General features: G+C 51.7%; 2 long non-coding RNA genes across 2 annotated transcripts; both read left to right on the top strand.

Annotated features, from left to right (window-relative positions):
- Positions 1–3,562: 3,562 nt before the first annotated feature.
- On the top strand, positions 3,563–8,202 carry LOC121045315 (uncharacterized). Its single transcript, XR_005797699.1, has 3 exons — positions 3,563–3,650; positions 4,816–4,971; positions 7,529–8,202. It is a non-coding gene; the product is annotated as an uncharacterized LOC121045315 (long non-coding RNA).
- A 6,684-nt stretch (positions 8,203–14,886) lies between these two features.
- Positions 14,887–21,056, top strand: LOC121045314 (uncharacterized). The gene is made up of 3 exons (XR_005797698.1): positions 14,887–15,613; positions 16,627–20,926; positions 21,018–21,056. It is a non-coding gene; the product is annotated as an uncharacterized LOC121045314 (long non-coding RNA).
- Positions 21,057–26,963: the final 5,907 nt, after the last annotated feature.

Genomic DNA, 26,963 nt, shown 5'->3' with positions numbered 1-26,963 from the left:
ACACACACACTTAGGTTTGGCCACGGGACCGAATCCCAAGCCAACAGAAGTCAGCAGATTTGATATCTGCTGGGGCACCTGGGTGGCTCAGTCATTTGAGCCTCCATCTCTTTGGTTTTCGGCTCAGGTCATGATCTCACAGTTCCTGAGTTGGAGCTCCGCATTGGGCTTTGACAACCTGGAGCCTGCCTGGGATTCTCTCTCTCTCCCTCTCTCTGCCCCTCCCCCGCTCTCTCTCACGCGCGCTCCCTCTCCCCAGATAAATAAACAAACCTTAAAACATAGAAATGATATGTGCCGTTTTGGGCCAGGGATGTGTGGGAGCCTCATGTTCCCCTGCCCTCCCATCTTCTGTCTCCCCTTCCTCTGGTGGCACACTGATTGTGGCAGGACTGTTCCCTGCCCAGGAGCTGCTAGAGGCACACAACAAAAACAGGTGAGGTCCCCGAATCCCAGCAGGGAGGAAAGTGCCCCCTGATGGGGGGACATCCGCCTAAGGCTCTTACTTAAGGACTAGTAAAGGTTCTTGAGGCATCATGGTTTGGGCTCTGTCACCTGCAGAATCGAACACCAACACCCAGAGCCTGAGGCAGGATCAGTGGTGTAGAGCCAAGAGGTGGGTAATATGGGGCCTGAGTGACCTCCTATGCCAACATGTAGGTCAGTAATATGACAGATAAAGACAAAACTGTGGCGGGTCCTTGGCCGGCCTTGATGAATCTGTGGGGGTCCTTAAGAGCCAGCGGTCGCTTGGTGCAATGAGCTCCCCTGGACTCTGTTTCCTCATCTGTAAAATGGGGCTGTTGGGCACGATTAAGAGTAGCAAGTCACGGGGCACCTGGGTGGCCCAGTCAGTTAAGCATCTGACTCCCGATTTCGGCGCAAGTCATGATCTCACGGTTCGTGAGTTCTGCCCCTGCATCGGGCTCTGGGCTGACCACGGGAGGCTGCTTGAGATTCTCTCCCTCCCTCTCTCTCTCTGCCCCTCCCCTTTGTTCTCTCTCACTCTCTCTCTCTCTCTCAGTGCACTTCATTTTGAGGACCAGCACTGATAGATTGGAAGGGTTGCTTAGACCACCGTGTTAAGAAAGATTCTGAGGTTCGGTCATGGATCTGTGGGAGGGCACCTTAGCCAACTAAGGGTCCAGGTCCAGGAGTGGAGAGAGAAGGAACTGCCCCCCACGCTAGACGTTCTCTGCCATCTACGAGTCTCATGGCGGGCAGATCGCTTCAGGGCTGGAGTGGCAAATGTATCCAGCTGAGGGTCACCTCAGAGACCGGACAGCTGGGGTCAATCCATCTCTAGAAGTGTCGACTTCAAAGATGCCAAGCTGTCTGCATTACGGATGCCTGGAAATTCTATCCAGGTTTGCATTTTCATTTTTGTGCTAGGCTATTCTAAAAGAGCTCAGTGAAAGAGAAACGCGAGTGAATTTGACCCTGAGAAATGTTTCAATTGGGTTCTAAGGAGGTCAGACCGATTCAGACAAAAACCTCTAAAAAATCCGAGGTGATGTGGTCAGAGGCCCCGGAGTGAGCAGATACTTTTGATGTAATTTGGAAGGATAAGCCATTCTACCAAAGTGGCCCAGGGGAAGGAAACGAACTCATCTTTTCAAAGCCTAGGAGAGTTGTATCCTGAGGGCACCTGACTTGGCGACCACAGAGCCAGGAGGCAGGGCTCGAGTTCCAAACTTGTTGCCAATGGGCTGCGCGACCTTACACAAAAGGTATCCCCTCTCTGAGCCCCGGTGTCCTCAAAATGAGGGTTGTGGACTAGACGAGTGGTTTCTGAATTGTGTCCTGTGGATCCCAAAGGTTCAGAGACAACGGAGGGGGGAGGAGGGTACCACTGAGCGGAGGCAGGGGTGAGCCGGGCTCTGCTCCAGGAGCAGGGGCTGCCGTCTGAATGACGGTGCAACTCCCTAAATATTTTGTCCCCAGGTCCCTCCTCACAACCGCTGGTGCCCTGCCTCATCTCCATTAAAGGAGCGCTCTCATTCTGCCTCTGGCTTTTTTGGAGGTTCAATGCCCCCCCCCCGCCCCCCCCCCCCCCCCCCCCCCCCCCCAGCCCGGACTTGAGATTAAATCCCCAAGCTCGGCTTGGGGTTTTATTAGTGTCATAGTATCCACAGACTAATCATCACAACGCACATAATCCTATGCGTCCAAACCACTTCAAGTTCTAGAAGTCCCTTCATCTATGTTAACCCGCTTACAGACAAAAACCTATCCCCATTCTGCATTTTCTTTTTGATCCTTTTCTTTCAGTGCAAATGCGATACGCGGTTCTGTCTCCTCAAGAACACCAGCTTTGGCCCCAGGCTGCCGTGGTCTGGCTCCTGACTCCATCACTTACGAGCCGTGACTTTGGGCAAGCTGGCTACTGCCTCTGAACCTCAGTTTCCTCATCTGTAAAATGGGGAGAATACAGCATTCATTTCCTAGGCAATTATGGGGATTAAATGATTCAAAATGTAAAGCTCTTAGAGTAATGCACGGCGTGCACCAAGTGCTATGTAAATATCTGCCAGCACTTTTTAAAAAATAAATAAATAAATAGAACTTAATCAAAAAGTAAATAGTTGAGGGGGGGAGGCTGGCTGGCTCCCTCAGTGGGTGGAGACTGTGATTCTTGATCTTGGGGTTGTGGGTTTGAGCCCCCAGGATGGGTATAGAGATTCCTTAAAAATAAGTAAAATCTTGAAAAAATAAAAATAATACAAATAAAAACCCCAAAAGTGCTAAAAAAGAAAAAAAAAAGCAAATAATGGTAATAAGGGAAAAGCCTCACTTCTGGCCTCTTTTACCCATACATTCTCAACAGGGGTAATATCACCCCCCCCCCAGGGGGCACGATTGATTCTTGGGGGTCCTAGAAAATCCAATTTTTTTTTTGTTTAAAGCACAGATACACATACAGTCTATAAACAGATGTACAGTATATCTCTACAAGCATTTCCTGGGTGGGACATGGCGGCGATAAAAAAAAAAAAAAAAAGAAAGAAAGGGGCGCCTGGGTGGCTCAGTGGGTTGAGCTTCTGACTCGATTTCAGCTCAGGTCACAATCCCACGGTGGGATTCTCTCTCCCTCTGCCCCTCTTCCCTGTTCACACTCTCCCTCTAAAAGAAAACAAATAAATCATAAAAAAAAAAAAAAAAATTGAGAAACACAGCTCTAACCCCTCTGCCGTGGTTAACTGGCTGTGGGTATGTCCTTCCAGACCCTTGAAAGGAATCCCCGGTTGTTTAACAGTGAAACGAAACTGTTTCTGAGCTCTGCGATGTGTTTGCTCTCCCCGGGCTCTCCTCCCGTGGGGCGGGAGCAGATCGGAGGCACCCTTCCCCACGCATCCTGGAGACCCCTACTTCAGGGCCTGGATCCCCCTGCCTGCGGGCCTTCGGGCAGCTCCAGTGACCGGTCACTCTTGACCACGAGGGCCGATTCCTACAAGTGCAACTGGCGGGCGAGAGCGGCGGTGCTTTTCCAGTGGTCAGAGCTCCTGCCAGGTTTCTCATGTGACCTTCACGAGAATCCTGCGCGAGAGCTCTGGTGTGGAAACTGGCTCAGAGACGGGAGACAGGCCTGGCCCAGTGAAGGCAGCCCAGCCAGCCTTGCACTTTCTGTCCCCTGCAGCCCGGGGGGGCAGGTAAGTTTCCTGGGGCGGGCTCTGCCTGGGTGCTTTCGTCTGTGCAGCGAGGGCTCCCTCCTCTGCCCAGGACCAGCGGGGGGGAGGGGGAGGGGGGGAGGGGGGTTCACTGCGGAGCCTTTTGCAAGGCCACCCCGCCTTGTCGCCTTGTCGCTGGAAGGGGGCGCTCTGTGCTGAGTGAAGTTTAAAGGGGATTGCAAGGGGCGCCTGGGTGGCTCAGTCGGTTAAGCGACCGACTTCAGCCCGGGTCACGATCTCGCGGTCCGTGAGTTCGAGCCCCGCGTCGGGCTCTGGGCTGATGGCTCAGAGCCTGGAGCCTGCTTCCGATTCTGTCTCCCTCTCTCTCTGCCCCTCCCCCGTTCATGTTCTGTCTCTCTCTGTCTCAAAAATAAAATAAACGTTAAAAAAAAAGTTAAAAAAAAATAAAGGGGATTGCAAGAGGAGGACGACTCCAGCGGGGCAGTGAGGCTGCTGGGAACCTCGGGGAGACCCCCATGCTCACGTCAATGGGGTGTCACAGCCTCCTGGACCCTCTCTTTTATCCATCACGTGCACTTCATCCCAGAACCAGACCCTGGAGCGTTCCTGGTTTACTTCCACTGACTCCTTAAACCATAACCGCCGCCTACACCAAACTATGGGGACCTGAGACCTGACTCACTGACTCCTCTTAAAAGTGCCCCTGGCTCAGCATTCTAAACAGGACTTCTCAGACTGTAATGTGCATAAGAATCACCGGGAATCTGGTTAAAATCTAGATTCTGATGCCACAGGTAGGAGGGATCCTGTCTTTCTTTTTCTTTTCTTTCTTTTTTTTAGTTTATTTTCAGAGAGAGCATGCCCGTGAGTGGTGGAGGGGCAGAGAGAGAGAGAGAGAGAATCTCAAGCGGGCTTCATGCTGTCGGCGCAGAGCCCGAAGCTGGACTTGATCTCACGAACCTTGAGATCATGACCTGAGGCGAAATCAAGAGTTGTACGCTCAACTGACTGAGCCACCCAGGCACCCCAGGGATCCCGTCTTTTTACCCAGCTCACGGACACCCGAGTTGCCCCTTTAAGGAGGAGGAGGCTGGGAGTGGCCAGGTTAACGGAAAGCCAAAGGAAGCAGTCTGATTCTAAGTAGAGCGGAGTAAAGGGGCCCACCCCCCCTCCTTCCTTCCCCTAGCAGCGCAGTCCTACAGGATTCCGCTCTGATCTCAGCGTTTGGGCTCTTGGATGGATTGCGTGCTCTCCTGAAGAGTCCAGCTTGGCCCTTTGCAGAGAACGTCCTGGCGCCTGTGACCATTCTGGAAGGAGCCAGCTTTGCGTTTAATGCGAAGAGGTATAGTTCTGGAACTGCAAGGGAATGGACATTTGTCTTTCCCCGCCCGCACACGCACACGCCCAGAATAATCCCTCAACATTCTTGGCTTTCGACGCCATGAGCAAGTTGCTCCTTGGCGTTAAGAAGTGCCCTCCTTCCTTGATACGCTTTTCTGTGCAAACGAGCCTAGAGGAAGGACTATCTCATGTCATAAACATCTTAGTGTTTCGGATCGTCTCGGCCGGGGAGGGTGTGGGGTGGGGATGTCAAGGAGGATAGCAACAAGAGCCCAGACCTCCTGGTTACTAACAGTGACCCAACCTTCAGTGAGGCGCGCTGTGGATCCGGGAGCCTTCGGAGCACTTTGGTTGTTATGCCCCCTGGTCATCCTCAAAATGCCTCCACGAAGCACACACCGTTACTAATAGTATTCATTGTGCGCAAGGAAACCGGGGCCAAGAGAAGTGCAAGAATGTGCCTGAGGTCACAGAGCTAAAAAGAGGTAGAGTTGAGGGGTCAGGTGTAAGAGCCCAGAACCCCGGGCGGGGGCGGGGACACCCTGCGGCCGACTGCTCCAGCGCCCCGGGGAATATGAAGGGGCAGGAAGAGACCGTGGCTGGAAAAAGGAGGCAGGGTGAGCCAGTGCCCCTCATTTACTTCTAAGTTAAAAAAAAATTTTTAATGTTTATTTCTTTTTGAGAGAGAGAGACAGAGCATGAGCAGGGAAGGGTCAGAGAGAGAGAGAGAGAGAGAGGAGAGACTGAATCCAGAGCAGGCTCCAGGCTCTGAGCTGTTAGCCCCGATGCGGGGCTTGAACTCACAAACCGCGAGATCGTGACCTGAGCCGAAATCAGATGCTTAACCGACTGAGCCACCCAGGTGCCCCTACTACTGGGTTTAGGCTTGGTCCATGCCTTCTGTCCTGGATCCAGAGAACGGCCATGGGCAAACCTCACCATCTCCTCCAACTCCCGTTTGTAGCCTGTGCCTGCGGAAGATGGCTGGCTTCCCCCTCTGCAGCTGATCTGGGCGTCAGAAAGCTCTGGACCCCGTGCCCAGGCACGCCTCTGTGTGAGCTTTCACGGATGGGGAGCATAGGCTGCGAGTCCAGGAGTTACATCATTTGGGGCCACCTCTCTGGACCTCGGTGTTCTTGTCCGCGACATGGCCTTCGTAGCTCTTATCCCCGAGGGCAGTTATGAGGATGCATCGAGTTAACACATAGAGGGAGCGTGCCCGTCGTGAATGCTCTCCAGAGTCATTCTTTGGCGTGACCGGGCCGGGAAGCAGAAAAATCTAATGAACGCCTGGCTCAGCTTGAGTTCGGGCCCCGGGGCGCCCGGGCCGCCTCCCCCTCTCCATGGCCCGCTCGCTCACAAAGTCACCAGGGGATGCCAGAGGCGCTCTGCACAGAGCCCTGCTCCTCCTCAGGGCCCCCACCCTCCACCGCACCTGATTTCACTGCCAGTCCCAGTGTGTCCAGCCAGAAGCTACTGCCAACATCTTCTGGAGCCTCCTTGGGGACCCAGGTTTCTCTCCATGGAAACAAGAGCTGCTTCGGCTGGATCGGTGCAGCCAGAGGAGGCGGGCAGAGATGAGCAGAGGTAGCAGGGGTGGGCAGAGGGGAGTGGAGGCAAGCGGAAGTGAGCAGAGGCAGGCAGAGGGGAGCCAAGCTGGCTGGGTGACCTACAGGAGACACCCTCTCAGCCTCTGTGGGACGTGGCCCAGACGCCAGGGGCCCAATATGACGTCCTGAAATCGAGGCTGCCTGTGTGGAGCAAGGAATGTTCCAGCAAGGAACAGACAGCGTCTCAGGATCCGCTCACGCCATTCCCCAAGACCAAGGCCAGACTGAACTCGTCTTTGAGGCTCTGGCTCTCCCTATTTCGAGGGCCTTCCGCCCAGTCCCGGGCAGGGGAAGTTGCTGGCCACGCTGCAGTATTCCAGCAACAACCCACTGAAGGACAAACCCGGCCATCCCTCCGCCATGTCGGGTGGGCCCCGGGCTCCGTGGCAGCCGCCACAACGGACGGGACCCTGTGGATGAAATTAGGTGTCAAAAGTGGATCAGCGTCTCAGCACCGAGAGCCCCCGGGGACTCAGGCCCCCCACCCTGGGTTCCAGCCTGTCAGGAGGCTGGGGGACCAGACACACGTCCCTTGCCTGCTCCAGGCCTCAGTTTCCCCACGCGTAAACAAAGGCCCGTGACCAGGTGTCCCCCAGCCCCACCTGCACGTAGTGTCAGGTGACGGGAGACTCGGACAGACCCGGTGCCTAACTTTATATTGAAAAGGGACAAGTGGAAACAGGAGGTTTGAGCCCCACACAGAACAAAAAGCAAACAAAAACAAAAACAAAAACAAAAACAAAAACAAAACCAAGCAGAAACACCTGGAGAAAGACGTTTTAAAACCAAGAGGTAAATTCACAGAAGGGTATTAGTTTCTGGCAAACAGCCACGTAGAAAGTGTCCTGTCAGACAAGTCTAATGCTGTGACATGTTAGATCTGTTATTCCCTTTTGATCAAGCAGGCCTTGAATTACCTAAGGCAAGGCTCCCTCTGTATTTTTTCAGCCAGGGAGCAGCGGCAGTTGTGAGCTGGGCGTCAGAAATCCGACGAGCCTGGTGGTTGAGGCTGGATCCTTTCACTGTGCAGCTTGGTGACCCTGGGAAACTGGCCTGCCCTCCCTGGGCTTCCTCCACTTGCTTACATGTAAAACGGGACGATAGGAGCTGGGGCATGCTGGGTTCTTCCTGAGAGCCAGGCCTGAATTTAATCGCTTGGCTGGAATGAAGTGATTTAGTTCTGACAGCAGCCCCAGGGAGTAGGGGACTATTATTGCCATACCCCTTTCACGGAAGGAGAAATGGAGGCTTAGGGTAGTTAAGGTTACTAACTTCCACGACGAGGTTACTAAGGTGACACGATGACTAAGTGCTGGGATCTGAGTCAGGGCAGCTTCTAACCCTGCCCTGTGTCCCCTGCCTCACAGAGGGGATGAAGTTCAAGGTCTCCAAGGAGTGCCTGAGGCCCAGAAAGTGCTCAAAACAGCCTATGAAAGGACCAAACCACAAAAATAAAAATCGCCTGGGAAAACCTCACCCATTTCGCGGCCCGTGGGCGTTGTACAGCAGCCTGACCGGGAAGAGGTTCCTCTTTGCCTCTCTCTGGGCTGACTCAAAAGGCAGAGATTCGGGCTAGGTTTTGGTCTTTCCATTTTTTTTTTTTTTTTTTAAACAGCCAAGAATGGCTGTCGTAGGATGATGAATTACCTCCAAAGGGCAGAAACGAATCTAAGTGCCAACATCAGCCTGGGCTCCCTGGAGGACAGATGGTAGCTGGTACTGAGCAGGTGCCCTGCTGAGGCTCCCTGCCTGGAGACCTCGGCTCCCTCTCTGGCTCCCCTGCGGGTGTTCGAACTTCGGAGGGAACGCGGAACAAGGAACCAAGGCCTGATTTGGGGCAGGGCGGAGGCAGCTCGGTGCCGTGTCCAAGTGTCACGGGGCACCGGTCCTCCCCAGGGTGGGGAGGCCACTGCGGGGGGGGGGGGGGGCTTCTGCACTGAACCCCGCAGAGGGGTCCAGCCGCAAGCCCGGGTTTCGGGGTCAGGTGGTGAGCTGGGAAGGAATCCTATCCAGAAGCTGATTAGTTTAAACTGCGGCATCACAGGAATTACAGGGCAAGTTTCCAGTAACCAGCACCACCAAAAAGAAAAACAAAAACAAAAACAAAAACAAAACAAAAACAAAAACGTGCCCTGCTGGAAATACCTCCAGCTCACATTAAGAAGGGAGAATAGTAAAGTGCCATTTACAAGTCAGTTTCTCTTCATTACCCAAGACACGTGTATGTTCATTCATTCATTCCTTCTTACACTCATTCATTCAGCCAGGTGGGATCACCTAGCTGGAGCTAAGTGTGTGCTCAGGGCATCAGCAAAGGAGGGGACCCCCACCCAAGGTTCAGCTTTAATAGATTTTTTTTCCTGAATCTTATAATCTGAAAATCTTAGAATAGGCTTTAAAAAAACTTCTTTAGCATATGTATATATTTTGTGTCTTGTGTCCACTATTATTTTATACTTTGAAAAATTTTAAGTTTTTAATTTATTTTGAGAGAGAGAAAGCACAAGTGAGCAAGGAGCAGAGAGAGAGAGAGAGAGAGAGAGAGAGAGATGGAGAGAGAGAATCCCAAGAGAGAATCCCACATCCCTGATGCAGGGCGCGAACTCACGAACTGTGAGATCATGACCTGAGCCAAAGGTGGACGCTTAACTGACTGAGCCACCCAGGCGCCCCTATATTTTGGAGTTGGGGACTCTGTTATCTTTACAAGGCTCAAGACCTCAACAGCGTCTCATTGTGGTCCCACATTCAACGAGCATTGGCACACGCATTGTGCTAGGTACTGGGACATAGCTGCTGTCTTAGAGTTTTCTAGAGAAACAGAATCGATAGGATATAGATATAGGTATAGGTATAGATATAGGTATAGATATAGATAAATTTCTATAGAGAGAGACAGACTTATCATGAAACATTGAATGATATAATTATGGCAGATGACAAGTCCCAAGACCTGCATACGGTAAGCTGGAGAGCCAGAAGACCCAATGGTATAAGTTCCAGTCAAAACCAGTAGGCTGGAGACCCAGGCCTTCCTGATGTTTCCATTCAAGTCCAAAGGCTAGAAAAATCCGATGCCCCAGCTTGAAGGCATCCCCTTACTCACAGGAGGGTCAGGCCTTGTGCTGTGTTTGGGTCATCAGTGGATTGGGATGACTGGAGAGGGCAGTCTGTTTGACTCGGTCTATCCGTTCGAATGTCTGTCTCGTCCCCAAACATCCTCACAGATGCCCCTGGGAGACTGTGTGACCAAATATCTGGGTGCCCTGTGGCCCAGCCAAGTCACCAGAGGAACCCTTCTAGCTGGGAACGCAACTGTTTTGTTAACTATGTGCTCAGTTGTCCAATGACGCCATTGGGAGAAAAAGGAAGGAGGAGGCATCTGGGGAAAATCAAGAAGCGAGTGAACAGACCTGGGAAGAGAGATGAGTCAGAGACAGAGAAGAGGTAAGATTTTGAGCTTCTGGGGGCACCTGGGTGGCTCCGTCGGTTAAGCGTCTGACTCTTGATTTTGGCTCAGGTCGTGATCTCACGGTTCGTGGGTTCCAGCCTTGCATCGGGCTCTGTGCTGACAGCATGGAGCCTGCTTGGGATTCTCTCCGACCCTTCTCTGCACGCACGCGTGCGCGCGCTCGTGCTCTCTCTCTCAAAATAAAGAAATAAACGTTAGAAAAATAGCAGAAAGTAATGGGCGATCATCATCCCGATCTGCTCAGTCTACACCTGCTGTCCTGGTGGTGTCCTGGTTGGTTCCGCCTTTGGGCCCAATAAAAGTGCCCCAACTAGACCATAAATCATACGATCCCCGTCAGTCCTCTGGCACTTTCTGAGCTGCCTGCATGTTCCCCACAGCTGGGAAAGGTTGCATGTTGGCTGATATCCTTCCAACTCTAATAGGGTGCCGCTCTTAGGGTCCTGGAATCAGGCTGATTCAGGTGACCCAGGAATCACCAACCACCATGGCCCCACCACCGTCTGCGAAGTTGTTCCAGAAACTGCCACGTGTCAGGCACTATCCTGGGCACAGGAGTCGGGGGAGGGGGGCGGTGAGCTACGAGGATGAACCGCATCTGGAGGACAGACCAGTAAGCAGATAATTATAGCGCAGCGTGATGAGGGCTTTGAGGGAAGGAAGCCCGGCGGCTCAGGAAGCCCCATGAAGAAGTGCCTTTTTATCACTGGCCATTGCTGCAGGCGAGTCTTTCTGAGGTGTTCAATATTAATTAATGAGCAGTAATTGAGCACCTGGCCCCCTGCCTTCACCCTCGACCCCCTGCCGTCCACCGTCCACACAGCCAGCAAAAGAGATCCTTTTCAAGTAGGCAGCTGACGAGGTCACTGTCTTCTTTCAACAGCCCCATGCTTCCCACGACAGGAGACTAGCATCCGGGTCCCTGTCCTACCCGCTCTGGCCGCTGGCTACTTCTCTGAGCACGTTCCCCTTGCTAGTGGGGTGTAGATGAGAGAATGCACTCCAGCTATGGGGACTCAGGGAGGTAGAGAGTTAAGCCCAGTGTGAGAAGCTAGGGGGCAAAACGCGCGCTCCAGTGAAGGATGGGCTGACCTGTAAGGTAGTGAGTTCCCTGTCACCGGAGGTATGCGAGCAAAAGAAGGATGCCCACTGGGAACACCCGTGAAAGAATTACAACTTTAAAAGAGGAGCTTCTGCAAGCTGAAACTTAAGGTCTGTTTTAATATGTTAACCTGTGATAAAGGCGTTTTGTCTATAGATGGACGTGCTCCCCTCCTGTCTTCTCAGTTTTCGGCAAGAGAAGAAACACTCGCCTAAGCTGAATCAGCTTTCGGGACCTCACTGGGTGACAGGGCAGCTGGCAGAGTCACCAGGCTGCTCCTTTCTGGCACACTGTTTCCCCAGACTGGAGAAAGGACCATCGGACGGAGCCCCGGCTGGCTGGTCGTCTGTTGTCTCTCTACTATTTTATTTTTCTATCAAATTCTCACCTAGCACTTGCTGTGTACAAGGCACCCCGCTAAGTGTCCTTTCTAACTCAAATAACCCCCAGAAAAACTCTAGCTGGTAGGTACTCTGATCATTCCCATCTTACAGATGAGGACACTGAGGACACAGAGGTTGAGGACCCTGTCCAGGGTCGCACAGATAGGCTGGGAGAGACCAGGATTTGAACCCAGGCGGTGCAGTTCTAGACCATATTCTCAACCACGACAGCCATCATACCACCCTCTTTTTTCCCTGAAAGCTTTGGTTTTTGATGTCTTAGCTTTGGTTTCATTGGAACATAAGTGCCTCCCCCTGGGAGTGTGCTCTGTCTATGGCTTATTTTGCAGGCTTTGGGACCAGGGCTGCAGGGTCTTTCTCTCTGGGCTGTGCTCTCTCACCAGGCACCAGCCGGTGCAGAGACCTGACCTGGGTCATAGGAGGCCAGGGAAGTGGCTGTGGGTGACCCCACGCAGCAGACCCACCTTCTCTCGTAGAGTCATCTCCTGTTCATCCTGGGGATTCCAACGGAACCACCACTTCCGGAGAAGTTTCCTCCGCCCTCTTCCCTGCCCTGCCCTAGGGTGTTAGGCGAGGCCGGGCTATGCTGCAGGAACAACCAACCTCGAATCTCAGCAGGACATCACAGCTAAGGTTCGTTTCTCAGTCATGCCAAGAGTCCCCCGCAGATCCAGGCAACCCCGCAGAACCCTGTGCCGCAACTCCAGGTTATTCCCTGCTTGTGATCGCACCTTCTCCACACGTCTGCCTCAAGGGGGGAGTGAGGGCTGGAGAACCATGGAGAACCGTATGGGGTGGGGCATCGTGTATGCTTGCGTTTCATTGGTCAGAACAAGTCACGTGACTCCAAAATGCCCAGGCAGGAGAGGACTAGACACAGGTGATCACTAGTCTTGTCTTCCACACCAGACCAGGTTTCCTTCTAATTGTTCTCACATCCACGTGTACCTTCCTTTTATGTGTCGGGCTGTAGCGACATACTGGTGTGATTCCATGATGGACGGCCCTCCTTCCCCGATCTCCATTAGAGTATAACTTCCGTGAGGCGGGAGCCATGTCTACATGTAAGTATTGCTGAATGAGTAGGTGAATAGATGAGTGGATGGATGGACGGACAGGTGGATGGATGGATGGATGGATGGATGGACAGATGGATGGTTGGATGGATGAATGGATGGGTGGATGGATGGACAGATGGATGGTTGGATGGATGAATGGATGGACAGATGGTTGGATGAATGGATAAATGGGTGGTTGGTTGGATGGATGAATAGATGGATAGATGGATGGATAGATGGATGAATGGATGGATGGATGGATGGATGGACCGATGGATGGTTGGATGGATGGACGGATGGATGGACGGATGGATGGACAGATGGATGGATGGATGGATGGACAGATGGATGGTTGGATGGATGAATAGGTGGTTGGTTGGATGGATGGATAAATGGGTGGTTGGTTGGATGGATGAATAGATGGATAGATGGATGGATAGATGGATGGATGGATGGATGGATGGATGGATGGGTGGTTGGATGATAAAGGGCGGCGGTGAGCCCTTTCTTTGCATGAAAGATGATGGTATTCACAATTTAGCATTACTTGGATGTGTCTGCTCTTTCCTCCCAAGTTTCAGAACTAATCCTTATAAGAGTTAATTAAGACTTCCTAGGGGATTAACATCTGAGGATTTTTTGGAGGATTAATTATCATTTGGTGTTAATGATGCAGCCAAACTCTCAGGAGAAGTTGTAATCTCTGAACTCAGGCCCTGCTTCCTGCCTCAGTCCCAGCTTCGCTGACCTGCCGGTCCTCCCGTGGCCACGAAGGACAATGGGTGTCTGAAGCCACGCTGGGGAGTGCTCCTTGTCTCTGTCCTTTTATGGCTGCAGCTTCCCTGGGCCATGAGCTCTGAGTATGGAAGGGATGGAAGAGACAGGTGGTACAGTTAGGACATCAGCAGAAAACGTATTCTCCATTCGAGGCCAGAATGTGGCATTAAATGTGTCTGATTTTCAGATGGCCGAGGAGGAGTCAGGGGCCCCTTCCAGGGCGGATAAGAAGGGAGAGGATGCTAAACCTTCACCGTCCTCTTTCCTCATAGAACCTCAGCCTTCTCTACAGTGTCATCAAAGCTTCGTCGTCCCTGTGGCTCTGACACTTTGTGAGAAGTCACTTGGGGGTGAGTTCTCAAGGGGGTGGTACGAGAAGGGTTTAAAATTAGTCACAATCGTCTGTGATGTCGTCCGTTGGTTGAACTGCCGGGGAGGCGAGTTTCATCAGAGGCCACGTCAAACCATCTCTCCTCTCCGTCGTTCAACATGATTTTATGATAAACAGAGCTGTCGCACGGGGTGGTGATCAGCCATGTCACTATCATAGTCAGGTTCTCCCACCTCGGGACACGTGGCAGACCTCTACCTCTCACCTCCTGCCAATGCAGCCATGGACTTGCCTTGTCCAGTGGGATGTGAGAAGAAGTGATGTGTCATATGTTATGACACATGTGATGCTCTGGGCAGAAATTTTTCAGAGTCGTTGGGCAATTCACCTTTTGCCTCCTTCTCCTGCCCCAGTAACTGGTAACCCTCCAGACAGGAGGCCTCAACGGCCCAGATGCACAAATGAGGAGTCTGATGGACTCCTTCCCGCTGGATAACCTATCCCGAAGGATAACCTTCCCGCTGACCTCCAGGGGCCACGCAGCGTGAGGGAAACTATGCTTCTGTTGTGTTTAGGCACTCAGGTTTTCAGTCGTTCGTTCCTGCAGTGTAGCCTAGCCCCTCCTGCCGGAAGGGAGTCCCAGTGTGGACAGCAGACCCCCTGGGAGGCACTGTGGAGCACGTTCCAAGAGCAGGTTCTCTGGAATCAGGCGGTCCTGGGTCTGATCCCTGCTGTGCCTCTTCGAGGCTGAGCCCCTAGAGACAAGTTACTTAACATCTCTGGGCCTCCTTTCCTTTCTCTGAAAAGTGAAGCCAGGACCCATCTCACAGAGTCCTTTGCCAGGACCTGGTGAGAAAATAAAAGAGCCGGGCATGGTTTCCTCCCATTTAGTAAACTCCGTAAATGTTGATGGAGCCAGAGTGCAAACAGGTATAAGTTTCTTTGCTTTGCTACGCAGTTCAATCTACTTCAAGCCGCGAGTTAGAAGCCAGTCAGTTTAGGGGCGCCTGGGTGGCTCAGTCGGTTAGGTGTCCGACCTCGGCTCGGGTCAAGATCTCGAGGTTTGTGAGTTCGAGCCCCGCGTCGGGCTCGTGCTGACAGCTCAGAGCCTGGAGCCTGCTTCGGATTCTGTGTCCCTCTCTCGCTCTGCCGCTCACCTGCTCCTGCTCTTGTGTCTCTCTCTTAAGAATAAATAAGACCCGTAAGAGAAAAAAAAATAGAAGCCAGTCCGTTTAGTGTTGTCTGTTTTGCCCAGTGATACCTCCTCACTCCAGCAGGGCAGGGGGACAAGGGTGACCGTCTTCGATCTCTGTTGGCATCTGCTGAGTCTTCCGTATTGCCATCTCGCTTCTGGTCAGGTGCCCACACCTGCCACGGCCAGAACAGCCTTGCTTCCTGAGAAGACATTCCACATCCCCCTCCTGTCTCCGGGCTTCTGGAAATTTCTCCACAGAAAGTCCCGTTGTCCTGGGTTAGCTGCCGGAGCCCCTGGGAGGCTGTGTGCCCCCTCTGGCTGGACACACCTCTCTATTCTGCTCTCCCTCCGTGCCGGAGGCTCGCTCTTGCTGTGGGAACAGGGACACTGCTATTTCAGCTTTGGAATTCCTTAAATCTACCTGCTTTAGGGTGGGCTGACGGGGGGTGGGGGTGGCTGTCAAGTTCATTGATTTCTTCAGATGCTCCTCCACCCCCAGGGTCTATGGATCTAATCTCGGAAAGACAGTTTGGCTTTCTGAGCCAATGTGAACAAATATGGCCCCAGCGCGTCATGTCTCCCAGAAGGAGATTTGGGGACCCGGGCAATGGGCTCACAAGTACCTTTTCTCTGTCTTTGCTTCCACGTCCTTTCCTGGAGGCAATGGATGCCATATGTTGGAGCCGCTCAGAAGGTAAGGAAGGGTCAGGGGGTAACAGGAAATACCAGCGAAAAACAATAATTGGTATGTATTTAAAATTATCACCCACATCATTAGCTATTACTATAATTGTTATTACTATAATCATTGGAGACATACTGAGTTATGGGTTCTTTTATTAATAAGTGAACTCCCTTCACCTCGTGCTCCCCTATCCAAATAATACCCGCTTAATTAAGGCTTAACTTTTGCCTTGCTGCCTCAAAAACCATTTCCCGACCTCCAGCCCACACGTTTCTTCCCTGCTCTCAGCTCCTGTCTTGCCCACCCTCTCTGGTAGGGATCAGGATCTATTTAAAATGAGCTTTTCCCCGGTGTATGTCTCGCTTTGCTCTCTTGTGCCGGTTACCCGGGGCAGCAACCAGCCCCCAGATTCCCGCTGGGGTGATCCTCGTATTATGTTTAAGGCACGTGTGGCTCAGGGATTAGGGGTGGGTAGAACTCCGACGGTTTGTGTCCGTGCCAGGATATCTGGGACTCTTCTCTGCCCCCACCTCCCACCCCCCACCAAAGGTGGCAGTGACTTGATGGCTGGGGTAGGAATCATCTGGAGATGTCTTTACTCACACGTCTGGCGTTCGATGGTGACTGTTGGCCAGAATGCCTACACCTGACCTCTCCATGTGGACTGGGCTTCCTCCTATCATGGCAGCGTCAGATTCTTCCTGGACGGCTCGGGGCTCCAAAGGACAGTGACCCACGATTACCAGGCAGAAGTACTACCCCTATTATGATCTAGCCTGGATGTCCCATGTCACCGCCGCAACTTCTGTCCCGAGCTGCCCAGGTTCATGGGGGAAAAATGGAGACCCCCACCTGTCTGTGGGAAGAGTGTCAAAGACACGCTGTATTCGGGATGGGAGGTGTTGTAGCGATCTTTGGAAAATACCATCTGCCACGGATCCTGGATACTTGCGCCCCCGCCCGCTGGGGCGCCGGCCTCCAGGATGGAGATCCTGACTTAATTCTCCTTGAATCTTTTCCAGATCTCTCTTGAAAATAATACACGCTCAGCAATATTTATTGGGTGATTAACTGGCCTGTGATCGAGACAGCCACCTGACTGTTTTGGGTTAAAGCAAGTGGAGTGGAATAGCATTTCGTAATGGACGAATCACTCAGATATATGCATTATCCAACTATCACTTAAATACCACAGCAACCCTGCCAAGGAAGTATTGGTAGCCTCATACACGAGTTCCCTGAAGTCTCAGAGCGTCTAGGTAACGTGTCTAATGTCAACGCAGCTGGTAAGGGACAGATTTGAATCCAGGATTTGCCCCTCAGCCCAGGACTCGTCCCCACCTCGAGTGGCAAAAGCCCAGTGGAAACAAAGGTGACCAAGAAAAAAAAAAAAAAAAAAGGCAGGTAAGTGTAACTCTTCAGCCGTTTGTCTCGAAGCTTTTGCCCGTCTCTGATCCAACATCTGCAGGCTGTTTCTACTTCCTGCTGAGCCCCTTTCCAGAAGGCTCCGTCTGGAAAGGACTCCAAATTCAGCACTGAAAGCCCGGCTCCTGGTAACCGAAGATGGTTGGCAAATGGTCTTTGAACAAACCTCTCTCATGAAATGCCGGGTCGGTTTCACAAGTACATAAAATAACAACGGGATCAAAGACATAAACAAGAACAAGCCTGTAATCGTCACAAAGCGGGCAGGCGTGGGGGAAGGAAGGCGGCTTCTGATGCTCTCGCCCCTCCTGTTTTCTTTGCAGGCGAGTCCAACGCTCTGGCCATCTGTTCCTTGTTGTGGGTGGTTAAGTGAAATGGGCTGCCAATACAAATAGCCCCACTTGAGGTTTGTTTGCATAAATTGTTTTGAAAGCTTCATGACGAATTTTCAGGATTACTTGCAGTGGTGGGGACCTCGGTGGAGGCGGAAATATAAATTTAGAGATGCCAGTTGGAATCTCTTAATTTCCTTGAAGCCCATCGCCCTGGCTCTGCTTCTCAACTGGCTGTGTGACCTTGGGCAGGTGAATTAACCTCTCTGGTCTTTAGGCTCCCCATCTGCTCGATGGGAGGTGATAGGCATTGTGGACACCTCATGGGACTATGAATTTGAAACAAGATGAGGCGGACGAAATGGCTTAGCGCGGGGATCGGCGCACGGCGCGAGCTCGGGAAAGGAAGCGATCGGAGCCTTTCTGCTGAAATGAGAGGAAGGGTGGCCCCATTTGGTGCTCAGAGGCAGACAGCCCTGGGGTGGTGGGCCAGCTACGTGACACGCTAGCTGGGTGACCTTGGGAAACATAGCTTCTCTCTGAACCTCGGGTTTTAAATTCGGGGAATGGGGCTAATCATGGGTCATGAAGGCTACACGAGGCCACGTGCAAAGCACGGAGCACGATGTCAAGTGTTCACAACGGCTGCCACGGTGATTATTCCACGAAGGCCATGGCTAGGCTACCGCTGGCTTGGGTTTGGGCTCTTTACTCTCTAGGCCTGGGATGGTGCACCCCCGTTCCGTCCCCTGTTGCTTCCGATCTTGGTCGGAGCCACCCAGAGTGCAGTTTGTTCAGAAGGAGCGAGACGGGGGCGCGGCTAGGAGGGGAGGCACAGGAGTGTCACAGGGGTACTTGACGGCCGTGCTCTGGACTCTGGCAGGGAAGACATTAAGGCCACCGCCTGCGCATGCTCAGCTGATAAAGAAAGAAGACGCACAGAGCGAGGTGGAGAGAGGGAGACACAGCGCAGAACAGCCCGCGGCCAAATGTCGCCAAGCTTGCGCTGGATTCCGGACCCCCCCCCCCCCGGGTGCTGCTGGCATCTCATGGCGCACGGCGAGGGGGTCTCCAGGGAGAGCCCACTTTAGGTCAGTTGTCTTGGGGTAAGAGGGAGAAAGAGACAGACGGGAGGGAGAGAGAAGTAACGAGAGCGTGAGACGAAGGAGGACTGAGCGAGAAGCACAGAAGAGACACAGAGAGCCGGGGAGGAGACAGAGATAGAGTCAGAGGGACATGGGAGAAAGAGAAGAGGCGCGGAGAGAGCAAGAGAAGGAGAGAAGCCCCGAGGGACACGGACAAGGACGGACACAGAGAAGGTGAGACAGAGAGATGGAGAGAGACAGGGAGAGACGCGCGTAGCTATACAGAGAGAGAGAGACACGCGTGCAGAGAGTGCAATAGGGACACGGAGGGGTGGGACAGCAGAGGGAGAGGTGGAGGGATGACCAGAGATAGAGACCGAAGAGAAAAGGAGGCCGCAAAGGCTGTCCACAGCTCCCAGAACCCGAGCAAACGACGCAGTCCGCTCGCTCTTGGATTCAGAGCTGCACGCTCGGGGGCCATCAGAGGTGGTGACGGGCGGTGACCCCCATCTTGTCCCTGGGACACCCGCTGCCCATCTGCCCCCCCCCCCCCCGGCCTGGCACACCGGCCAGACCTTTTTTTTGGCTCCCGGGGGCCTGGCCTGGTTCTTTCGTCTCCCTGCCGCGTGGCCCCGTCTCCTAGTGCACACGGAGAACGGCCCAGATGGAGCAAAGGGCCAGGGCTCGTGGCCATGCCCGTCGGAGCATTTCTACCGATGACAGTTAAATTGCCGGGGCCTCTGTTCTTCATTGACATCACAGACGGGAGAGTCCTCCGACGACCTCCCCCAAATGAAAGCCAGCTGCCCCCCGTCCCATCCGTTGTGCCTTCTTGCTTCCTTTCAGACGGTCTTCTGACTTTCAGCTCCAACCTGCCGTCTGCCTTGACAGGCTGTAGTGCTTAATGATGTTTTATTGTGTGATTTCACCAAACCCTAGAGTTTTTCACTTATTTGAAGCTAATGGACGAAATCTGGACCCATTTGCCAAAACAAGCCCCGTTGTGGCAAGGAGCAGAGTGGTCACACATAAATCAGAGTCTCAGGTAAAAGATTAGGTTTCTCCTGCATCGGAGCCAGCGACAGGCCGTATTTCTACGCGATTGGTACGTGTAGAACCAATGGCCGTCCCGAGGCATGTTTGAAACTCACTTTCCTACCGGGAAGGATGCGGGGCAAACTAGTGCCCTGGGTTCTGTGATAAATGTCGGCCTAACCTCTGTTGTATGTGAGTCCTGGAGGCATCTGTAGCTGGCAGGCACGCTCCAGAAAGCAATCACATCTTGGTAGGGGACGTGCCTATCGTTTGAAGTAGAGAGTGGACCAGTGGGCGAGGTTCTGGGGGGGTATGCCTACCAGCGGGGTTGCACTCTCTCGGCAGTGTGGAGTAGGTGACTCAGAGGGCAAAGCTTCACATTTGGGTAGGTATTAGAGCGGCGGCTCTCGGCCAGAGATGATTGTGCCTTCTGTGGGACCCTCGACAACGTCAGGAACGTTTTCAGTTGCCACAACTGGGAAGGGAGGGTGCCAGGGATGCAGCTAAGCGTCATACCATGGACAGGACAGCTCCCCACAACGCAGAATGATCTGGCCGAATATGTCAATCCTGCTACTGAAGAATCCTGTTTTACGTGGAGGGAAACAGTGTGGTGATATGTATGATCCAGATGACTGGGCGGACAGGTACAGCTGTGCAGGTTGCGCATTGGCCAAATCCAGTGGGTGCTGGTCACATTGCCTCTGGGGAACACGGGCCTCCCGGAGTTGGGCAGTGCAAAAGCCCTTGGGTGGGGGGGGGAGCAAAGTACGGAGTACGAACCAAGTTGGGAGTACGAGCAAAGACTCAAAGGCAGGACAGTTTGTGTTTGGTTTGCCTTGAGCAGAAGATGCCTGGAGGAGATTGGAAGGCAGTGAAAAGTTAGGGTTGGGTCTAGGAGCTCGGACTTCGTTCTGCGAGCGGTGGGGAGCCACGGAAGGCTTTGGGAGATAGCGTGAAATGAGATGTGCTTCGGAAAGACTCGGTGAGCAGCAATCCGTAACGTAGCTGAAAGTCGTCATGGGCGGAGAAAGAGCGGGGAGGCTGGGAGAAAGGGACGCCAGCAAGAGAAGCGCTCCGTGGCCTGTGGGATTAGAAGAGGTGGGCCCGGGGAGCAGACACATCGCGGAGGCCGGTCACGGGCTGAGGAGGGCAGCGAGGATACCCGTACCACCGGGGCCACCAACTCCAAGCCCCTCTTGGATTGACCCCGAGTAGACCCTCCCGCCAGCTTCAGCGTGAAACTGAACACCCTGCGCAGGTGGCCCCGAGGCCCGTGTAACAAACACGGTGCTGTTCTGAGTTATTTGTCCTTTTCGTTTGTGGTGACAAGGGGACCCAGAGAGAGAAACAAGAGCACGCCCGCAGCCTGCCTGAGGATCTGGGGATACCACCCTCCGAGAGCACAGAAGAGAGAGTTTTAGGTGTTTGCTGTCATGGTGAAGGTAAATAAACATTAAAATTAAAAAAAAAAAACAATCGAATGAGTTAATGAATGTAAAATTTTTTTTTTATCATTTATTTATCTATTCTAAGCGGAAGAGAGAGAGCGAGAGAGAATCCCAAGCAGGCTCTCTGCTGTCAGCACAGAGCCCAGCACAGAGCTCGATGTCACGAACCATGAGATCGTGACCGGAGCCAAAATTAAGAGTCAGGTGCCGGGCTGAGACTGAGCCACCCAGGCGCCCCTAAAAGTAAAATGTTTTCGTAGGAACTGGCAGGAAGTAAATGCTCAATAACACGCGAGTCATTTTGATCATTATCATTTGTTACTTTCATTAGCCCTTATGCTCTAGGGTTTGACAGGTACCCCTTAATAACCAGTTAATGCGTTCTGTGTGAAAGATACTCAGCCTCTCAGACACGGAATAATTCTGATCTCCGCTCCCAAGAAGGTCATTTCTTTATCTGCTGTTTTTACATCGTTAACGGCAACGTGCATCTTCTCTGAGTGTTTGTTTAACCACAAGTGTCAGTCTTTGGGGGTTAGCGTGGACCTGAACTGGACCCACTAGAAATGAGCTACACCGCCCCCCCCCCCCCCCCGCCCCCGCCCATTTCCGCATCTGGCATTTGGGGCAAGACCCTGGGACTCGATCAGCTCAGAGTGGAAACAGCCACTGGCAGGAAACAGCAGGGCTTCGCGGGCCAGAGGGAGATGTCTTTGGTTACGCTCAGTCAGTATCACAAACGAAAAAAAGGAAGAAAAACAAAAAACCCACCCTCATTTGGACAAAGTGACTTAAATGAGTGTGTTTCGAAGGAACCTGGAATAACTCAGAGGAGGGAGATGACAAATATCCGGTTCCAGAAAATAGTAGCCGGAGCGGCAATGACTGAGAGGAACATTCACAGCGCCCCCTGCAGGAGGAAACGCGCCACGTCGCCCTGTTGCCTGTGAGCCTGAGTCAGGGACGAAAAGTGGCGCCAGGCCAACCAATGATGCGGTGAGGCTCTACAGGTTTTATGTGCCACGAAAACGTCTGCTTTCTCGGTCGATTATTTAAATGAGTGGCTAGAACACAAAGCGACCGACAAAACAAAGCATCTTTCCCTTCCAAGAGGCAACATTTGAATCCACTGTCTAAAGATCTCTGGAGACCCCCGGCGAGCTCCTGGATTTGTCACGGGTCTGGGTGAGGCGTAAACAAGGATGAGAGAAGTTTCTGACGTGGAATTTGGAACTGCCCCACCGCCGGCAAGAGCCAGCGGCTACCAGGCCCTCTGCTAGGGCAATGTATCTCATTGCAAGCAATGTAGGGCTTGCTGTATCTCAAGCTCATTGCTTGCTCAAGCAATAGAGGGCTTGCTGTATCTCATTTAAATCAACACCGGGGGAGCTCCCCGACTTCAAGACTGGCTCCCTGGTGGTAAATCTTGTCGGCGAGATAATGCCAGATTCACCCCTGGGGACCCCGTGGGGCTGGCCTTCCTGGAGTCAAGCCCGGGGCGGCCCCACCATGGGCCCATGACCTGACGTGGCCACTGGGTGTCACTGTGCCACTGATCTGGGCCACAGAGGGCATTTATCTGGCTGTTAAAAAACCCTGCCTCTTAAGGAAAACACTGGAACATGACAGTTGGGAGAACTACTCAGACAGGCCTTAATTATAATGCAAACCTTGTCAAAAAGATGGTGTTTGCTGTAGGAGGCACTTTACATGACTAACTTCCATGTGCTAGGGGACGTTTTTAGATCCAGTTCCAAACAAAATCAAAACACGAAAGGCGAGAAAGGAGCCAAATGAACAGTCCCGATTCTTAATCCCGCAAATTGTGATATTCTGATATGTTATGTGGTTGTGTTGTGGGACGATGCATGCCAGAATGAATTTTTTCCCTTCAGTTTCCTTTCTTTCTTTCTTTTCTTTCTTTCTTTCTTTCTTTCTTTCTTTCTTTCTTTCTTTCCCTTTCTTTCTTTCTTTCTTTCTTTCTCTTTCTTTCTTTCTTTCTTTCTTTCTTTCTTTCTCTTTCTTTTCTGACAGCTTCCCCCCCTCCTCTTCCAAGAGCCACAAAAAAATGTTTTTCAAATGAACACAGGCAAGGATGTGTCACCCAGTGATGGATTGCTCACTCCGGTTCAGCTTTTGATAATTAAGTTCTACTCTTCACAGACGAAGGCTATTCTGCCAAATCCAAAATAACCCTGGAAAAAATGTAAAATTAGAACCTTATGAGAAAAAAAGATTAAAAGAGCTAAATATATATGTATGTAGTTTGGCTAAGTGATGATTGGGGTGGGGTGGGGTGTGGAGAGGGGGGCACGGTTTGATAATTGCCCACTAATCTGTACAGGGACACACGGCAAGGAAAAAGGGGGGATATTTACACCCTGGGACAAGGTGGAATTAAGAGTCACTAGGTGACTGAAATAAAAAAAAAAAAAAAAAGAAGGACATTTAGGACAAACACCACTGGAACAGCCCCGACTGAATAGGACCTAGTGTTCCACTTAGAGTAGTGCTTCAAAGGGAAAGTCTTAGATAGTCCAACGCTTGAGACATTTTATATGGGTCTACCCTAAACACAGGCTGGCAGTAACCATGCAGAGACCAAAAAACCCTGTTCAGCATCCCCAAGGATGGGGCAAGTTTTCTTAGAACTCTGATTTCTGTCTCTACAAATCTTGCATTTGGGGCCTTGAGGTTACACACCACGAAATGTGATTTGCTAACTGGAGTGTTCAGCTCCAGAAGACTGGCTTTGAATCTTACGAGCAGGGGAATCCATGCGGCCACTCCAGAAGTCTATCAGGAAATCCTGGCTAAGGTCAGAGAGAGCCCTGCCACCCTTGAGGCTGCAACCCACGCTCATTGGCTTGGAGGCCGCCATCTTGTTTTGCTGCATTCGTGGTTTACCCACTATGCTGGTGGAAAATCCAGCTCTGGAAGCAGCCTGTCCTTTCCCCATGGATCAACACCACCGACCACAACAAGCACCAGCAATTGCTGAGTGATTTATTAGAAGAGACTGCAAAAGATACTTTAAAAGCAAATTCCCTTACCCTCGTAATGTACCGGGGGGTGGGGGGGGGGGCACAGGGGTGGAAAGGCCAACAATCCATGTGGCCATTACATTCTTGGCAGGAAGCACCCTCTTAGTTGGCTCAGTCGAGTGGGCAGGAGCTGGGTTTCACAAACCGTTCCTATCTTGAGGACTCCTGGCGCTCATTTGATCGCCCTGAAAGCTGGATCCTTATCTGCCCCAGTAATTTATCTCCTTGGAAGGAGAAAGTAGGGGCAAAGGCAGATGAAGTCGATAAGTACACTATTTTGCAGTGTATAATCAGTCTCAGTTCAGTGTCGAAGGGCTGCCTACGGGGGCTCTGAAACTGATATCTCGAACTCCCCCAACTTGGGGCTAGTTCTCCCCACCCCGGCCACTTTCTGCCCCTGGGAGAGCGACACTCAAGGAGCCCAGTGGGAAATTTCTCAAGTCCGTAGGGAGGATGAGGGGCACAGAGACGAAAGAGGGTATGGCCCAGGCCGGGCCTGGCTGGTTTTTTCTCTTTGCCAAGAAGCTCTTGGATTTTGCATTCAATTTTTTTTTTTTTTTTTTTTTGCATCTGATTGCATGCAATCTTAAGGGCAGTCTGGCTTGACCCTGGGCTCTTGGGGAGTGAGATAGCTTAACACTGCTTTCTGTCAGAACTCTCTCCCCATGGAGATGGCTTGGTGGGAACCCAGAGATAAAAAATGGGAACCGACTTCTTCCATGGGGCAGGAAAACAACCAGGAGGAAAAGAGGACTTCCTGCCCCACTCGGTCAGCCGATAAGCCTAATTGGCTGGCTCGGCCTGCTGCGTGTTGATTCCACAGCCTCATGAAACACTACTGACCGGCACAGGGTGCAACAAGTGGTCCACATGGGCAGTGTCCCGGCCCTTGTTATTTGGTCGGCAATCTCTTCCCGTGGTCTGGCGTCTTAGCATTATAAGTTGGGCTCAAGGTGGCATGCACTCATCTTGGGGACCTCTGAACAACTTTCTGATCAGTCCGGCACCAGCCTGTTGCCCTGTTTGGGCAGGAAAAATGCCTTGGTTGGATTCAGGAAGCACTGAGTTACTCGTTCTACTCTGAGTGTGGCTTGCGTTTTAATTAAGCCTCAGAACGAACACAAACGCTGCTCAGGGATCCCAAGCCCACGTGGCCAGGCTGGGGAGCTAGCTGGACTGGCATTGGCCGTGCACAGTCTCTCAGGGCTGAGGGGGGAAAGCAGAGGAAGGGATGGCCGGTAGGCTGTCTTGAGCCGTAGAACATTGCTGTTATGGCTGAATGAGGCTGGGCAAGTCTCTTGACCTCTCTGAGCTGCCATTCCTCATTTGAGAAATGGAGATAATAATAGTGGTTACCTAAAGAGACTATTGCAAGAATTAAACCCTTCCCACACCCAACATAAAGCTTAGAACAGTGTGAGGTCCGACGCAAGTGCTCAATGCATCTTAGCAATATTTTTCGGTGCCATGAAACCATTCTGAAAGCAATATGGCGGCACCTGGTCAACTTGCATATACAGTGAAACCTTGGATTGTGAATAACTTGTTTGGCGAGTGTTCCACAAAATGGGCAAAGGCTTCTAGTCAATTTTAACTTGATAAACCATCCGTGTCTTGCAATATGAGAGGACGTGGGGTCGAATGTCACACGATCACGACTGAGCCAATGGTGCTTGAAATTCGCTTTGATGGACAAGTGCTTCGGATTACAAGCATGTTTCCAGAAATCATTCTGCTCACAAACCAAGGTTTTACGGGACATACAGCCCAAGACCCAGTCGTAATGACCGTGTGTGTGTGTGTGTGCGTGTGCGTGTGTGTGTGTGTGTGTGTGTGTGTGCCCCACGGGAATTCCAAAGGGATTCCAAAGAGTCATTGCAAAGGGATATCAAAAGGAAATTCATTGTGTTATGTTTTCTGGTGGTGGAGACTTGGAGACAATCTGGGGCTCATCCCTGGGAAATTGAGATAGCCCACCATGGTCATCTGAGACATTCGGCAGCAACAGACTAGATATCCACACAGCAGTGGGACTGGAGTTTCGATGCACGGTGTTAATGGTGGCTAAGTAAGAAACATGATGAAATAGGTAGTGTGATGCGATTTATGTAAGTTAAATGTACACACATGCACACACACACACTCATACAAGATGAAGATATACGTTAGAAGGTCAAGTGAGGAGGGAAATGAGCATTAATGGGAATAATCAGATAACCAAATAAATACCATGAGGTGAGTCTTGCCCAGACCCGTAATGGCAATGTATGGCTGACTGGGGACAAACTTAACTTGCGCCCTACCCCTGAGTTCCCCAAATAAGACTGCTTACCACCACATGTTATTAAAAGTAAAAAAAAGATTAAGCATAGAGAAGTTTAATAAAGCTATGGGTTTTCCCCCATGTTAAACCCTTTTAATTTTGGAATAATTTTAGATTCACAGAAAAGTTGCTAGAAAGTACAGACAATCCCAGTAGCCCCTTCGTCCAGCTTCCTCTAATGTTATCATCTGACCCAACCATGGTGTATTTCAGAAGCCAGCATGGGTACATTACAGCTCCCTGAACTCTAGATTTTATCTGAATTTTGCCATTGCCCACACATTTGGTTGTCATGACCCCGTAGTCTCCTGTGGTAGCAGGCAGTCTCTCAGACTTGTATGAGCTTGGCAGTTTTGAGAAGCACTGATCTGGGACTCTGTAGAATGTCCCTCACTCTGAAATTACCTGTTACTTTCTGATGATTGGTTTGGGTTACGGATTTGGGGGAAGACTACCACAGAGGCGAGATACCCTTCTCATAACAGGATATCGGGGGCACATGAGAGTGACATTATTTTTCACTTGTGACATTGACCTTCACCACTTGGTGAAGGGGTATCTGCCAGGTTTCTCCACTGGTAAGTTAGCATTTTTCCTTTTTCATCCTCTGTTCTTTGGAGATGAGTCACTAAGTCCAACCCAGGCTCAAGGGGGAACGACTCAA

Source organism: Herpailurus yagouaroundi, unplaced genomic scaffold (genome assembly GCF_014898765.1).
Source record: "Herpailurus yagouaroundi ecotype Mexico unplaced genomic scaffold, PumYag 190, whole genome shotgun sequence".
Taxonomy (NCBI): Eukaryota; Metazoa; Chordata; class Mammalia; order Carnivora; family Felidae; genus Herpailurus; species Herpailurus yagouaroundi.
The sequence above is the reverse complement of the archived record's forward strand: the minus strand, read 5'-3'. Positions and strand labels throughout refer to the sequence as shown.